This window comes from Netta rufina (genome assembly GCF_964035555.1).
Source record: "Netta rufina genome assembly, chromosome: 5".
NCBI classification, from domain to species: Eukaryota; Metazoa; Chordata; class Aves; order Anseriformes; family Anatidae; genus Netta; species Netta rufina.
In genome coordinates, this window is record NC_140128.1 from 50189753 (window position 1) to 50206625 (window position 16873).

Consider the following 16873-nt stretch of genomic DNA (forward strand, 5'->3'; position numbering starts at 1 on the left):
ACCTGAAAGACTTATTCTGGTCCTAATCTCACTCCTATTTAAACCAGTAAGACTTCCTCTGGAACGGCTCGAGCTCCCTTTACTGCATGTGCCCAGTTAACCACCCAACCCAAGTGCAAACTCCTGCATGCAAGGGTAGGAATTGCACCTACTTATTACAGTGCCGATCCAAAATGCACGGCTTTCACAGACAGAAGGAAAACAAGACATCCCCTTGGCTTTTCCCTTCTCAAAGCTATAACATTTGAAGCACGGATACCTTTCAAAGGAAAGAAAAAGTCTTGAGCAAGCACAAGGCAACCTGAAAAGAATAACTGAGTCCTCATCTTTCTAAATGCGACATAATTCCCCACTTTTATAGTCCCATATATAAAAAGAGAATTGGCACGTTCTTCTCGACTATAGAGTGTTAACTCCCTGCCTACAACCAGCAGAGCCCAGCTGTGTCCTGCTGTAACATTCTTCAAGAAAGATGCCTCTGCTGGAAGCCCAAAGCACCCAGCAGTCCCTCCTACCCACAAGTGGTGCATCTTTTGGCTTCCCAAAAATCCCTTAGGCACACAGCCTCCTGCTGCTACACGAAATTTTAACAAGGACCTCCCAACACCAAATCCAGAGATCACTTAAGATTATCAGGTGCTGGTTCCCAAATGTATCCATTTACCCTGCATTGCTCCTCTAAAAGAGCAACAAACACTACTATTTTTTTTCTCCTTAAGTCCATGATTGCCTTGATAGGTCAAAATAATTACACAAACAAGAAGGAAATTACATCTCTCCATACCTTTATCTCAGCCCAGCAGGAGGTGAATGGATAAGTATGAATAACAAATTATCTTGCAGTGGATTCCACTAATCAGCCCCAGGGCTGGGCTAGTTCAGCATGAAGCAATTCTTAGCTCTTTGCATTGCTGGTTTAGAACTTGGGCAGAGGACCCTACCCCCTAATTAAGAACCTGAAACAAATTGAAAACAGCTGTGAATAATTAGACAATTTAAGTGCTGTTAAGAAGGAATAATTTTTGTAGCCATCGTAATAAATCTTATGCTGTCTGAACCCATACGCTTTATGTGAACTTTTTTCTGCTGGTAGGTTAGTACATTACTCATAAAAGAAACAGTATCCCTTTTGTTTTGATTGGGCCTGTTTAATAACAAAAGAGCATATCACTATAAGTGGAAGTGTGATGACAAAGAGAATAGCCTTTACTTTTCTTAATTTTCAATCGTTGCGGTTCAGATCTTATGTCAGATTCCTGGCATGTGGATTTGGTGGAAGAAAAAGAAAAAAAAATCTTGATTTGCACTGTAAATAATACCTGAGTCCAAGCTACTTAACATTTTTCAGATTTCTCTGGAAAAATACATGTCAGAAAAATACTTAAAAATTTAACAACCGACCCTTTAGCCTTATGTAACAGATAAGTTCTTGACATATTAACTAAGACTTCAGGAAATCTATTTTTCTCTGAAAATTTCCACCTTTTTTTAATCTTCCCACTTGTCTGGAACTCAGTTAAAGTGTTTCACAGAAAGTAATTTACAGAAGGAAAGCTTTCATCATGCACTACCACAGTATTCAGGGCCTGAGTCTGTGAGCCATAACTGGCTTTGTTAGAAATTAGTTCTGCAAGCACCTAAAAATATATTTAATTTGTACATTATATATGACTTTTTTTTGAAGGCAATGTATTTGCTCACACACTTAATGGTAATGACATTTTCACAGCCTTGTAGGATACAGACTTAACTTGGATAATGGCATTACCTGCAAACAGGATATTCAATGAAGTTGATTGTTTATAAGCATGGTTTGGCTTTACCACTCTCTTTGAACAAACACTACAGTCCTCTGTCATTTTGCTGGGATTATGTCACATTAATCAAATCTGGACACAGATTCTGAATACCCAGGTTTTAGAGGATTCATGAGATGATGTTTGATTTTGCTTCCATTCCCAGAGAAAACAGACCTCATCATGCCAGCCTTGTGTTGGCAGTATTTGCAGATGAGCCTGCAGAAATGCAGCTGCAAGGAAATACCTGAAGATGCAAGATACCTGGTTCTGCACTCCAGTGGTTGAGATTTAAAGAAAAAAAAAAAAAAAAGGAGAAAATGAACCTTATCTGCTGTAGGCCTTATGACACCTCTCACTTGCCTGCAGATGAGATCTATGCCAGTTACTCCTGTACCTGAAGCTTTCCCCATTCTTGACAATATTTAGCCAATACCTTGTGGCCCATTTCAAGTCTGAATTACCCTTTGTAAGACTTATCCCCAAGGCACCTAATGTACGTGACCACATCTAGACACTGCTATGTGGTGGCTTCTCTTATTTCCAAGCATTCTGTATAACTCTACTTCTGTCCTCACATGGACATTTGGGTTTTGTTCATGTGGAACCGGCGGCCCATTTGGGGCCAAGAGGAGATAAGATTTATGTTTCAGATGTTGTAGCACCTAGGAGCCTGAAGACTATGTTCACTAATTAAGAGTCTACTTTCTACTAAAATATATTTCAGTTGTAGCAAACAAAGGCTGTTTGCTTGTTGTATGACACACAAGCAAAAAACTCAGTTCTTTGCTACACTTACTGCACAGAACAGAGGCAAACATCACTGAAGTTATTTACAATGCTCAAATTCATTTAGAGATATAAATAAATAAGTAAAAAAACAATGATTTGGGTCCCATTTATACTTTAAAAAGCAGTGGCAATATAAATACGCTATCCCTACTTTTTCACCCTTCATTTTTCATTGATGTGCATGAATGAATTTGTTTTCCTGAGAACAAAGATTAAATGTCATCTCCAGAAAAGAAATGTACTCCAGTTATGCAGGATTCATGAACAATTCTACGAGGGCAAGTTTATGGGCATGTGATTTGAGAAATGTTGTTCAGCAGGGAAACTGACCCCAGTTTCCAATTTTTTGAGGAGTAGGACAAGGAAAAGGGGCAGGAGAGAAAGACTCTGAATATTACAAGGATGCCTTTGCAGCTTCTATTAAAATAATAAAAATAGAATTAAAAATAATCTAATATTATTGAGACTTTGTCACAATCTCTCTGTCACATAAAATTTAGTAGGCAAGTGTGGGGACAAGTCACAGCACTAGTGGCTTCAGACCCCGAGAGCCAGGAGGGAATTGTTATATCATTCCTTCAGCAGGCAGGAACAGAGGAAATGTCAACAGAGACATATCAGTCTGCTCATACACAGTTCTCTTTTCTCTCTCTCAGCTCCAGAGGTTTTTTAATTGGGTCTAGAACACAGCTGGAAGTTACAGTGGCAAAGACAGTTCAATGTTATAATCATACATCTTTTGGCAACCAGCTTAGGAACAAGCCATGAGTTTTGTTTGCATCCATGCCCAGGGCTTGCTATCAACCCAAGGAACAAGTTCTGGGTGAGTTAATGCAAGCTCTTAGGATCCAAGGGGTATATAAAAGAGACAGCAGATCCAAATCAGCACCAGCTCCTTTGGCTCAGCCTTGATGGAGTTGTGTTAGGGGAAGGAGTGGGTTTGGCCACCAACGGAAATGCCCAAGTGTATGTTCACCAGTAGCCACCACTGGCCCTCAGCTTCTCTTTCCATTAAATGGGTTAATAGTTCCTTCCCCTGTATTTAGCTGCAAGGCTTAATTGATGAAGGTTTATAAGGCACCTTAGGAGCCTTGACTGCAAGTTGCTACAGACTTGCTAACTACATTATTCCAAAATAAAATAAACACGTTTTATACAAATGAAAGGAAAAAAAAAATCACTGCCCCCTTCTACCCTATAAGTCAGCTTCTCAGGGCTTCTCCAGCATGCATTACACCGTGCTCCATGCATGAGGTTTTACAAATAGACATAGCTGGTTGGCCATGAGCTTTTTTTACTCTGGTGTTTATAATTCCAATTGGTGTAAAATTTCCTGATGGTTAACACATCCCGTTACAGACACTTTTGAATGAATGACTCATTCCCAAATAATTGACTAGCTTTGTAATTTGGCAAGTAAAAATCACATTTATGAGTCCCCAGGGGGAGGGCCTATAATGTTGTGCATAAAAAGTAGATAAATCATAAAACCTTATTTTTTTTTTTCTTTTGTAAAAGCTTCCATTAGCCTTTGTGCGCACATTAAAGCAATGGCCTCTAAATGTGTGCAGCTGCTTTAAATCACTGGTGCACTTTAAAATCAAGTCTTTTTATATCTTGATGTTAAAATTACATGTTGGTTACTGTAATTCTGTCTTGTTTTTTGTGGGACATCCTTGGATCAGATCTGCTTCTGGAGAGACCTCTCCCTTTGCACTAAGTTTTCTAATCCATGTAAGCAGAACCATAGAATCACAGAATGGTTTGGGTTGGAAAGAACCTTAAAGCCCACCCAGTTCCAACCCCCTGCCATGGGCAGAGACATTTCCCACCAGACCAGGTTGCCCAAAGCCCCATCCAGCCTGGCCTTGGACACCTCCAAGGATGGGGCATCCACAGCTTCTCTGGGCAACCTGTGCCAGTGCCCTGGCAGAAGAAGCCAAGGCATTTTGCAGCCAGGCTGAGTGGTGTTTAGTATATAAACAAGACAGACAAACAAAAAGGACCAGTCACTGCCGGTGCAATTAGGACCCCATCCTCACTTAGCAAATGGGTGCCTTTTAGATTGAGGTTTCAAACAAGCGTGCAACGTGATTCTAATGGGATTTGACAAGAGTATTTGATGGCTTCAAGGCAAATCTATTATTACCTAGAAAATATCTAGTTACAAATCTACCCCCCCCCCAAAAAAAAAAAAAAAAAAAAAAAAAAAGGTGGAAAAGGTGGTACTGAAACTGCATAATATTGAAACTCTTGAGTGAAATGTGAAATGGCCTTGTCACTTGCCTTGCCTTTGCAGTCTGAAAGTCCCATATACCTTTTAGGCTAGCAAGGCCTTTTCCCACATTTTCAGAGTACTGTAAATTAGTTTAGTATGCTTGAAAGAACCTGTAATTGTAACTGCTCTTGTTGACACATCAGCTTGATGCCACACAGAGCACGACTGGGACCATATCCCTTGGTTTTGCAGCTACAGTGCATTTCAAGTGCTTGACAGGTCCAGCGCTAAGATGTTCTGAATTAGATTTGAATTACAACCGCTAAATGCCCTTGTCAAAGCTTGTTATCCCTGAAACTAGCCATATACATTTAACTGACTATTCCTATGGAAGGTATACTGCTTAAACAAAGACATACTCCAAAGTTTCATACAGAATTGTCAAAATATAATTGAGTTAAAAAAACAACTAAAGCATAAGAAGAGCAATCTTTACTGCCTTTTCCCCCTTCTCCTTCTTTGAAATAAATCCAAGGGACAATTTAGTGGAATCTTAGTATAAAATAAAAAGAGCATATGCAGTTCCCACAGAGACATTGAAATCTATACGAATACCAGATTCAGCTATACAAGTTGATCCTAGTGTCATGAAAGGGCATAGCAAATCTTCAGGATCTTGCCCTGTGAAAAAGGTTTAGTATCACATTGCTCACATTGGAGAGTATCTGTTGCCGCAGGAATACAGTGCACTAAAGCTAATACATACAGAAGAATCAGGATCAGGCCTGGAATTTTAGAGGAGTCCAAATTTTTGCTTCGTCAAATAAGGAAAGCATAATATTTATACACACACACACATATACCTCTATGCCCATGTGTGATATATAAGGCATGTATGCAATGTTTACACAGTTTAGCCACACATAACAGAAACTTCTTGCTAACTTGCAGATTTCTTCACTTTCACATACTGGTTGTGCAAGGCCATAATCATACATTTTTAAGCCAGAAAATAGTAACAAAAGAGAACTAAACAGATTTAGACAGTGTCTATCAAGCCTTGCTGGGGAGATCTTAGTAGCTCACTGGGGTGCATTGGGCTAACATTTGGGGTCTCGTTGCTGAACCCTGGGCTGCTGACACTGCTGCAGAGCTGCTGGAGCAGTCTGCTGATGCTGTCTTGGCTCAAAAAGAAAATGCTGGCTGTAAGCACTGTTTTGTGCAAAGAAACTAGCACAAAGCAGAATGATAAGAGAAAGAAAAAAAAAAAAAACTGAGGATATGCAAACTAGCTAGCTATCTTAAAATTTCTTTGAAGAAACAAGGGACATTTCCTTAATGAAAACCCACAAAAGCTCCCACGGTGCAGAAGAGGAGAAGCAGGCTACTGTACCCCTTGAAAACAAGACAAACTTGAGCATATTTGTGTATATGGTACTGCATCATGGGCTTCCCCTCCCACCCCTACTTTGTGCATGAGTGAAACAAAACATCTCAGGCAAAGAAGTTGCTTCACTACAGATTTCACAGTTGAGTTCAAACATTAACATAATGTTGGAAGTTGCCTAAACTGAAGGGCAGGTATATGCTATGATGCGATCCTAGATTTGCATTCCTCTGTTGAACTAAAGGGGGCTATGGCCCTTGGTTTCTTCCTTTCCTGCCCCTCCCTCCTTTATGATGGGAATGGTGGGCACAGGAGGTTTTAAGGGGCATTAGAGACCTTCCTTGGTAGGGAGCCAAACATGGCAGAAGGATGCCATATCTACCCATCTGGAAGTAGCCTTAATATCAACCCTCACTTTCCAAAATAAGGATAATGATGCTTCCTCTTTTTGCCTTGGCTTGTGCGTGTAGATTGGAGTTTCTTTGGGGAAAAGACTTTCCCTCCTTTGGAGGGGCATGCAACACTCAGTACAGTGGCACACTGCCTCATCTGGGGCCTCTAGAAGGTACTGTAAGACAAACAGAGAACAGTCCTACTCTACAGAAGGACAAATGCTAGACAAAGACCAGGGCAGCTGCAGCAAGGCTATGTTCCTATCTCCAGTGGTGTGACAGTATAAACAGATTCGAAGTGTGCAAGTAAGATTTCTCCCATCTGAAGCTGTCCTAGGCATTACCTCAAAAGATTAATTCTCCAACAAAAACAACAACAAAAAAACACATTTCTAACTCCATTCCAAGAGCGAAATGTGGCCTGAACTGGTCAAAACCTGCTGACAGCCTTAAACAGCATGAGAAACCTGTTTCATGATGGCAGTTGGTTATTTTAAAACTGAGCTGAAAGATTAATGGTGAGATTTTCAAAAAATGTAGGCTCCCAATGACAGGAACTGACAATTTGCTCATGCAATTTCCCATCGCTGTGTGTGCAATAGGGAGAAACGGGTGGGCAAAATGACACACGGCTATTCTGTGCCTTTACTTTTTCTGGAAACCTTAGCCCTAAAAAGTCAATAAGCAAATAAGCAGAACATTTAAATGAAAGGCAGAAATACTGAGGCTGAGAGATACATTGATAGTCTTTGTTAATTTTTTTATTCAATTAAGAGACACATGATGATTATTTTTAGCAGTGTCCCCCTGATACAATTCAGATGTAAATCACATTTCTGTAGTCAGCTGCTGCTGTTTAAGCAGAAATATTTTGACACAATAATTATAGGGTTGAAACTATGCTTTACATTAGTGTATAAAACACTCATTAAATTAAAATTCTTCCATGAAATCATGAAAATAAACAGTCTGTCTGAACTAGCATCAACAAATTCACAGGATGCTTCTGCGTTTTCTCAGGGCTGGCCTTCAAGTGACTGTATTACAAGGCCCTTATTTAACTGTGAAGTGTTAAAGGTTCACATTCTTTTGAAGGTCCCATTCTGCTTATTTTTAAAATTATTGCTTTAATTGTTTTTACAACTTGTAAGATTTTAAAGCTATTAAGCCTCAAAGTTGTGGGAAAAATTAAAATGGTGATTATTATAACTTGCATAAGTCTGTGAGATGGCGGTGGCACTGCATTTTTTTTTCCAAGGGTGGGTTAAATAAAAGAGGTCCATGGCACCATATGTGGCATGTCACATTGCTCTATTATGGCTGAGAAGCAGGATACACAATGTATACACAGTGCCTTTGGGGACAGAAAAGAAACGAAAAGCTCGAGGTAGTAATGGTGTTCGGGGATCACTCTTGTGCTCTCCCTTGCTCCCTGCCATGTTCCTGCCTTTCCACCCAGCTCCCATCCATCACAGTGCTGACAGTCCCACAGACGACAGGGCAGACTGTCTGTGCCCCGGTGCTAGCAGAAGTTTTCAGCAGGAGAACAAGAGCATCCCAGTGAGGTCCATCTGTTTTGCAGGAGGGGGAGAGAGAGCACAGGTCCTAGAGCTGCCCTGCTAACACAAGGTCTCATTTCTCCAGTCTCTTCTCATTTACTGCATTCCCTAGCTATAAGAAGTCACTTCTGGCCAATCTTTCAGGCGTCCCACACGAAGGTCTCCACCACTAGCAGCCCCAGTGAGGTGTTTATAGACTGTCCATATAAGAGGCAGTCTCTTCTGGCCCTACATTTTCATCAGAGGGACACAGAGATGGGCAGTGGTTCCTCCACCACCCACCCTTGGCCTGAACAAAGCCTGTGAGGTGGGATCACAGCCAAGACCCCCAAGCCTCACCCTCTGCTCTCCAGGCACGCAAGCAAACCTGTGTATGTTGGCACACTAATCCCTATAAGCCCTAATTGGGGTTTGTTTGTTTTTTCTTCATCTGTACAGTATCACTGATCTTTACAGCATACCGAGAGAGCTGTGGCTGTGCTGGGCTCAGGAGTGAACAGCACAGGATCTTCAAGATGCAGATGATGTAATCACAGTGGTCTGAAACATTTTTGCTACATCTATATTCCATTGAAATCCACAATTATGGTTGACTTTTCTTAGACTGAAGACATTCCAAAGATGGACTGCGATGGTAATTGCACTGTTTTATCTTAAGATACGAATCTGAGACTGATCCCTCTGGTCTTATGAAATTACAGTCAACATGTTATTTTCTCCATTTGTGCATGAAACGTATATACAACGGTGGTTGCAGCAATGTATATTTAGTCTTAACTTGTCAGAACCATCAGCTAAAAAATATTCAAACCTTCCAACCATTTTATTAACCAGGATTATGCACAAGAAAGTCTGTTTCAGAGTGTAAGTCCTAGTACACATTGTAATTTAATAGTAAAGATTTTTTTAATGCCACAGTTGTCTTCCTTCAGCAGCCACATAGACGGTTTTTTGTCAAGCATTACTGGTATTATGGTTATCCCTCCTCTCCCACAGGATGAGATTTTCCACACTGGATAGCAATAACCTTCTTTTCAGAGCCTAGATACTATAGTCCAGTGAATTCAATTAAAGTTTTCCTTGAGATCAAAATCAATAAGAATATTATATCATTGATTTTTTTTTATTATTAATTCACATTAATATGCAAACCTGTGGGGAACACTGAGTGTGGTTTTGACAAATCCCACTAGTAATTGAATAGAAGTTACCCTTTTATTTTTGTTCCAGATCATTCCACAACATATTTTTAGTTCTCGAATTAGATAATCGACAGATGAATTTTTTTCACTTAATATGCTTAATCAGATTAATTATCATAATTCTTGATGAATAGTTTTTCAGATTCTACTCAGAATCTCATGAGAATTCATTCAGATTTTTAAGCACTTTACACAAAAAGTTTGGTTGTTGAAATAGCAACAAAAGGCCAGGAACAAGAAGCATTTTTTGTCAATATGCATGTAGGCTTCTTCAGGAGAAGAAAAATTAAAAGCACAATAAATGTCTTTTCTCTAGGAAAAAATGTGTTTTGTTTTGTTTTTTGTTGATTTTTTTTTCCAATCACAGAAGTGCTTCCAATGAGCAATTACAAATATCCAGTATTAAATTTATTGAACACATTACAGATTATCCTCTGCTTGTAATAACACAAGATAAGTGTTACGGCACACTCTTACATCATTATAATTTATGTTCCATGCATAGTTTCTAGTATCTGCTTGGCAGTCATTTTTCCTGAAAACATCAGTGTTAGCAAAGTTGCTCTCTTCAGCATTCAGAGAAGACAAACACAGCTGAAGTGAACTCAGGATTTAGCTTAAAAAATATATTTTGCTAGAAACTATTTGCTGGGCCCATCTCTTATTAAAGAGGTTATACATTTAAAATGTAATTTAGTGACAAGTAAGTGGTGACACATTAGTGTAAGAGTGAATGTGAACTCTGAGGACAGAGCCACTTCAAATGGTGGCAACATAAATAGTCATTATTAAACACTTTCAGTGACCAATGCCCAAGTAAATGAGATGGCTCTAAAGTACAGTTGTTCACACAAAATAATGCTTTTGGTGAATTTGCTATATGACCTATATATGGAGCTATATGACCTCCCATCTTTGGCAGAGGATTTAACTGCCTGGTCCTACCTCTCCCAGTAAAGCTTCTGGAACAGTTCTGAAGTAAATGAAGGCCACAGATACTCTTCATTTTCCACCAGCCATTCTGCCTCCCAGTTTCCTCCTCTGTGTCCGGAGAATCTCTGAGATTACTTAGAAAACAAAGAGCTACTCAGGGTTAAAGAAGACCAGTCATTGACAACCAGAAACAAATACCCAGCCCCATACATTTCAAGAAAGGCAGATCAACATCCTTCTTCATTCAGGTTCAGCTATCTCCATAAATACATTCCCCTCCTTCAGCAACTCCTACTTTGTGGTAGGCCAGTTCTTTTTTTTTGGCCCCTTCAGTCATCAGTGAAGGAAACAACTGAATTTCTCAGTGTCCAGAATCAACAGGTGACACCACCATCACCACAGACTTCATATTTTTGTCCACATTTGCCTTACTTATGGAAGTTCAAGGCCTTGTGGCTCCCTCAGCTTCCCCATAGCCAGGAGGCATTAAAGCTTCCCCTGCCTCTTGTACATCCTTCCACAACCATCATTTCCTTTTCAGGAAGAAATTTTCTCTCCATTTTCTTCTCACCAAGAAGTTAAAAGGGTCAAAAGAGGACTATTTCGTCCTCCTTGTTAACATCCTAACTTACTACAGCTGCTACAGAGAGGCTCAGGTGTGTGGGTCATCACCATTAGCTGCTTTGCAGCTAGCCCAAGAGACTCAAGCCAAGGTAGGCAGGATGAGGAGCTATTAGCAACCAGCTGCTCATCCTTTCAGCAAAGCAGCTTTCCACATGGAATGGAGTTCTGCATTTTGGATCTTGAGGAAGCTGCAGCCTCGGACTTGCAGCGGTACAGCCTCCAGCGCTGGGTTTAGTAGGACACACAAACAGAAGTGGCCAAGCAGACAATTGGTCTCTGGAAAGCACAAACCAATGGCAGTCACCACTATGGTGAAGAAGACTGCTAATGGATGACCAGATCATTGATTATCCCTATTACAAATGGTAGCAGACCTAAATGTAACTGATATTTTTCCTGAAAACAGAAGAGGTGCACATCTGGGGAGCACCCAGCCCCCCCAGCCAAAGTGGGATCTGGCCATTGCTAGGTCTCTTGGCAGCTATCCAGAGCCCCTTCTCTTCACCATCTCCATCTCACTCTCACACATCCCCAGGCACACTTGAAGCCTCTGATCACTTTATTGCTTCCAGGGGGAAAACGTTACTTGGTTTTGCACAGCTCTCTCTGCTTTCCCTTATATCTCTCTTTCTTCTCATTCCCGACTTCTGAATATGTTAGGAGTACTAAGCAAGCAACACTTCAAACGTTTTTGAAGCTTCCTTTGGCAAAACCATAAAATCTGTACTGGTAAAATATATATATATTTCTGTCCCAGATTCCCAATCTGTTTCCTTTAAATCCAATAAAATTTATATCATAGGGCTTAAGGGCAGAGGGATTCATACAATTGAAAGTGATTCAGTAAATGCAAAACATAAAAATAAAGTATTGGTATTTGATATTCCTATATTTCAATATTGCTTTGATATTCCACTATGAAACCTAAACTGTTGGGGTTTTATGCATTCTTCCCCCTCCATCCCCCTCCCTCTTTGATTTCCCCCACTTCTTCCTTTGAATTTGGTCTCTTTAATCACTGGACCATGGATCAGAAATACTTGCAACTTGTTTGTGGAAGGCCAGAGTCTAAAGCAGCAGCTTGTTTAGAGAGTTATTTCACCATCTGTTCTCTCTTTTTCCATTAGATGACTGGTTTTAAATAGAGATCCATTTTATCGAGCTGTCATGCTCTCTGTAGTGCATCATCTTGTTTCATTCTCATGCTCACTCAAAAGCTCACCTGTCTTTCTCTTTGTGCACTATACCTATTTGTACAACATACTGAGAGTACACGTACCTCTACAGGCAGCATTCTCCACTGAATTTCACTCATACCATATGTAACTCATTGGAGCCAGGGTAGGATTTTTCGAAAATTGTATAATAGCTCCAAAGACCTGACAGCTGAAAGGAGCTGTTATGATCATCTAGTCTGACTTTTGACATAACAACAGCTGTGAAATAACAAAGGCCATGAAGTGATTCCTGAACTGAACTGATACCTTCTGGCTGCCCTGGAAGTTAACAGAGATCTCCAGTTTGGGCAATCCATTACAGCTTTGGAGAAATTGTTCCAGCAATCAGAGATGACTGATCTTTTTTTTTTTTTTTTTTTTTTTTGAGGAAAACATCACTGCCTTGTAAAGGTTACCTTTCCAACTGCTGATTTTTATACCCTTTGTACTGACAAAATTGAGAGCTATCTGATATCCAAAATCTCCTCCCAGTGAGGGATTTTGAATATGTAAGTGGCCCGTGGAGACTATAGCATGAAGCTGGGCCATCCCCTTTTGCAGCAGTGAGCTGTTAGAGTGGCTCCTATGTCACCTGGAACCATGGTCCCAGTTTCTGTGTGACAAAATAAATAGGTTACATTTCTTTCAATTTTTTTATTCTAAAAAGGTTTTGAAGCTCTTATCAGCCCACACTTCATTTCTAGCCATGGTATTCCAATGGAGTGATAAGAAATGATGTAAAGCACTCTCCACCTTGTGTTGAGGCAGCTCCAGCCTATATGATGCTAATAACACAAGTTCTGCTGTCTGAAAGCAATGCAGATGGCTATCTGCACGGATCTCTCACTTCTGATCATGTAAAATGCCTCACCTAGCTCAGAAGATGTAGATTATACCCATAACAATAGATAAAGTTGATCCCTCCTCAGTGGAGACTAGTTAACTTCTAGAGTTTCTTTCCAGCCCAATTTTCCTTGAGCAAAGAAGGCATAAAATTAACAAAGCTGTGCAATTAATGCTTATTTATGCTTATGAATGCTTATATAATGCTTACCATCACCTGCATTCAGTGAGTTAGACATCTTCTTACTGATTTCCCAATTTCTAAACAACTTCAAATAGCCATTTTTTATACATATACACCTACACCTACTATATGAGAAAAAAATCCTTTATTTCTTTCCTCCAAAATCTGGACTTCTACACTAATGTCATTTCTTGACATCTAATCCTGTCAACTTTTAATGTGAGTTAGTGACAATGTTTCTATGTGTAAAACTGCCATTACCTGAAAGCCTGACATCTCACAGGCCTGTAGGGGAAGATGTTGGAGCTGCATACTGCTGGAAGGATCGATGGAGCTGGAGCATGCCAGGATGAGCTAGTACTTGTCCCAGCCCTGGAACCATCCAAGGGATTAGACCTTAGAGTTAATGGTTTTAGCTTTAGAAAAGCTAATTTTGTTAGAGATGTTTGTTGTATTTATTACTTAGCATAATTTTCCACACAAAAAGCATTATTTGTCATTTTTCAGAACATCCATCTTTAGCTTCTCAAGGAGCTATTCGTAGTGGGAAGATATGTATACTTTCCACTGCTAAAAGAGGGAAAAAGAAAAAAGAAAAAAGAAAAAAAAAAAAAAAAGAGAGGGGGAAAAAAATCAGGAAACATTCTTCTCCAGTTTTTTTTCTGTTTTGTTTTGTTTTGTTTTGTTTTCTGTTGTTGTTTTGTGTGTGTGTGTATGTGTTTTTCTTTTTGACTAATTCTTATTTCAGGATAATCCCCTTACATCCCTGGTTTGTTTAATGTTACTGATTATTGTTAATGTTACTAAGAATACCACTTGGACTATGATTTCCTCTTCTGTGAAGGTGAAAGGATGTGTGTCACCCTCCTTATTCTGCTTGGTGGCTGTCAGAATCTTTCAGGGTTTTATCTGATATACAGTTAATCTCAGAAAATCATTTTTCATGTATACACAGACATTGCACTATGGGGGTTTGAAAGGGACAGAACTCATTTGAAGTATCACGAATTCTGAAACATCCTTTTAACAGCCAAATAGCTGACATCTGATTATTGGGAAGATGCTCTAGATAATTCGGCCCGTTCAGTGGTCCCACTGTCATTTTTAAGTCATATCATGCCTGTTTCTTAGCACAAATTGCTTAACATATCCACCCATTTTAAGACAGCAAAAAAAATCAGCTTGACAAGCATTCATTATTCTGAAATCACATATTAAGCAGAGCAATATTTTCAAAAGTACCACAACTATTAAGGGAGAAGAAGAACTTACAGGAGGTATAACCTCACTGTGCAGTGGGTAACAGGAGCATTAATAGGCAAAACCTAAGTGGAAACAGTTGACAAAATAAATTAAAGCACAATTCTCCCCTGAAAAGTGACTAAAAATGGCATCCTAGGGTCCCATGTTTATTATGTGTTACCGACTCCAGATCAGATTTGTTCAGTATACAAATAAGGGGTGAAATTCTAGATGGGTTGAATTCAACTGGAGCTTTGCAGATGACTTTAGTGGGGCCAGGATTTCATTTTAAGAGGCTCTTTCTTCCTTTTTGAGCAGCCTTTGGAGATTTGACTTGGAGGATCACAAGGCTGGTTGAAATGCAAAACAGAAAAATCCTAAAAAATTTCAAAATTGTTTCCACTTTGTGGAATTGAAAATAGGCCAGTTTTTCACTCCTGTGTTTTATCACTAAAAGTTTTGTATATGATGTTTCTAATCACTGTTCTTATCAAGGATATCACTGACATGTTTATTAGCATTCTTTTCTGCCAAAAACACAGCATTTGGAAAAATGGAAAATAGAAGTGAATCATATTGGCATTGATCTTGATAACACTTGTCAATAAAAATGTCAACGGAAAAAAAGAAGCCAAATCAGGAAATGTGAAAAAGTCCAGTTTTCTCTAACAATCTTCACCCTAAGAAGAAGGAAGAAGTCAGCTTTTCGAAGAAAGGAGGAGAGAAAGGCTCTCCCCGGTGCTTTGCTCACCTGGACTGGCTTTACGGGTGCCCCGGGTAACTTCTTGCCCTAATGCTGGAGGGGGCAATGGCTGCAGCTCGGGGTGTTTCCAGCGGGGAAGGGCAATGTGCCGTGCTTCCCTCCTCCTCTGCACTGATGGGGTTTGGGAGCAGGGCTGGGGAAGGAAGTTTGTTTTGCCATTTCCCGTGCTGTACTCTTTCTGCGGTTAAAAAGAGACTCCAGACTCCAGAGCTGTCAATCTGGCACTTTTCACTAGCACTTAAAAACAATTTCAAAATCTATTAAAAAAATTAGATCCCAACCCTGCTATATGTGAACAGACAACAGCAAAGACGTATCAAGGGCTTTGATTGTAGGCAAGGCTGGCTGGAGAGAGTCACTGCAGTGCGGATATTACATTTTATTTTTGATAGCGCAGGACCTCTGTGCTTCTGTCATGTCTAAGCTGTCTGTTTCCATCAGGAAAAGGTCTTATGAGCACAAAACACATGGGCAGCCTTTCGGCCCTGTTTCAAATTTCTGCAACACAATAAATCCGTTTGTTTTTATTTCTTCTTTCTGTAAACATTTCTCCATCTAACATAGTAACTGCTGTTTATACAGCGCAGTAAAAACACAGGTCAGAGCACAATAAGATTATAGTCTTACTTCAATATGTCCAATCCATAATAAAATAAAACCTTACAAAATATCCAGAGGAACAGTTTGGGGTTCTCTTCATATTAATGTATGTCGTATGGGAGGGTTGTATTGGGGCATAATATTTTCCACAGCTGCCAGGACTTATTTAAAAGGCAATATCCTTTTTCTGGGATTTTATTTAGGTTCTGTTTATACCATGTGTAGGATTGTTAATCCCATGATGTATGACTCAGTGGTGTATGATTACTTGAAGGCAATATGTACAAAATGAGCTAAATATTTGGGGACAGATCCTGGGGATCTGACACGCTGGGCTCACCACAACAAAGAGGGGTGTGATAGGGAGGAAACAGAAAGGTGCCTGCAGACCATTTTTCTGTGGTGTGCTTAACCCAAAGGAAAACCACATCCATGGCTCGTATGCTCCCTTCCACAGGGAGGCAATGGACAGAAGGCCAGATGCTTTGGTCCTGAATCCTCTTTCACATCTCTCCATGTTACAACCCTTCATGCAGGGGCAGGAAGGGGGCATTTATCCCTCTGCCCTGGCTCTACTCCACTGGGGAATCCCTAAAGGTGCAAAAATCCCTGAAAGGCCAGCTATTTTCACTTCCTTGTACAGATTGCATCACGAAGGACTTAAGCAGGCTGAAATAGTTTTCCAAGGGTTATGTGATGTGAAATATGAAACACAGCACATCTTCAGATTTAAAAGACATGAAACATGGGTTCTTTTCATGGACTGTGGGAATGTGCCAAGGTATGCTTCCTATCAGCTGTGAGTCCTTTCACATGGAAAACGGAGACATACCTAAACCCACTGAGCTGAATTTGTCCCAAGAGCAACCCCAGTGGCCAATCATCAGGAAAGTATTTGGCCCGATGACTCTATATGTATTCATTTTTGCCATTTAGTAGGGTTCTTTCCAAGTGAATAGAAATCACACAGAATCACACAGAATTTCACAGTTGGAAGAGACCTCAAGATCATCGAGTCTAATCTCTGACCTAACACTAACAAGTCCTCCACTAACCCATATCACTAAGCTCTACATCTAAACGTCTTTTAAAGTCCTCTAGGGATGGTGACTCCACCACTT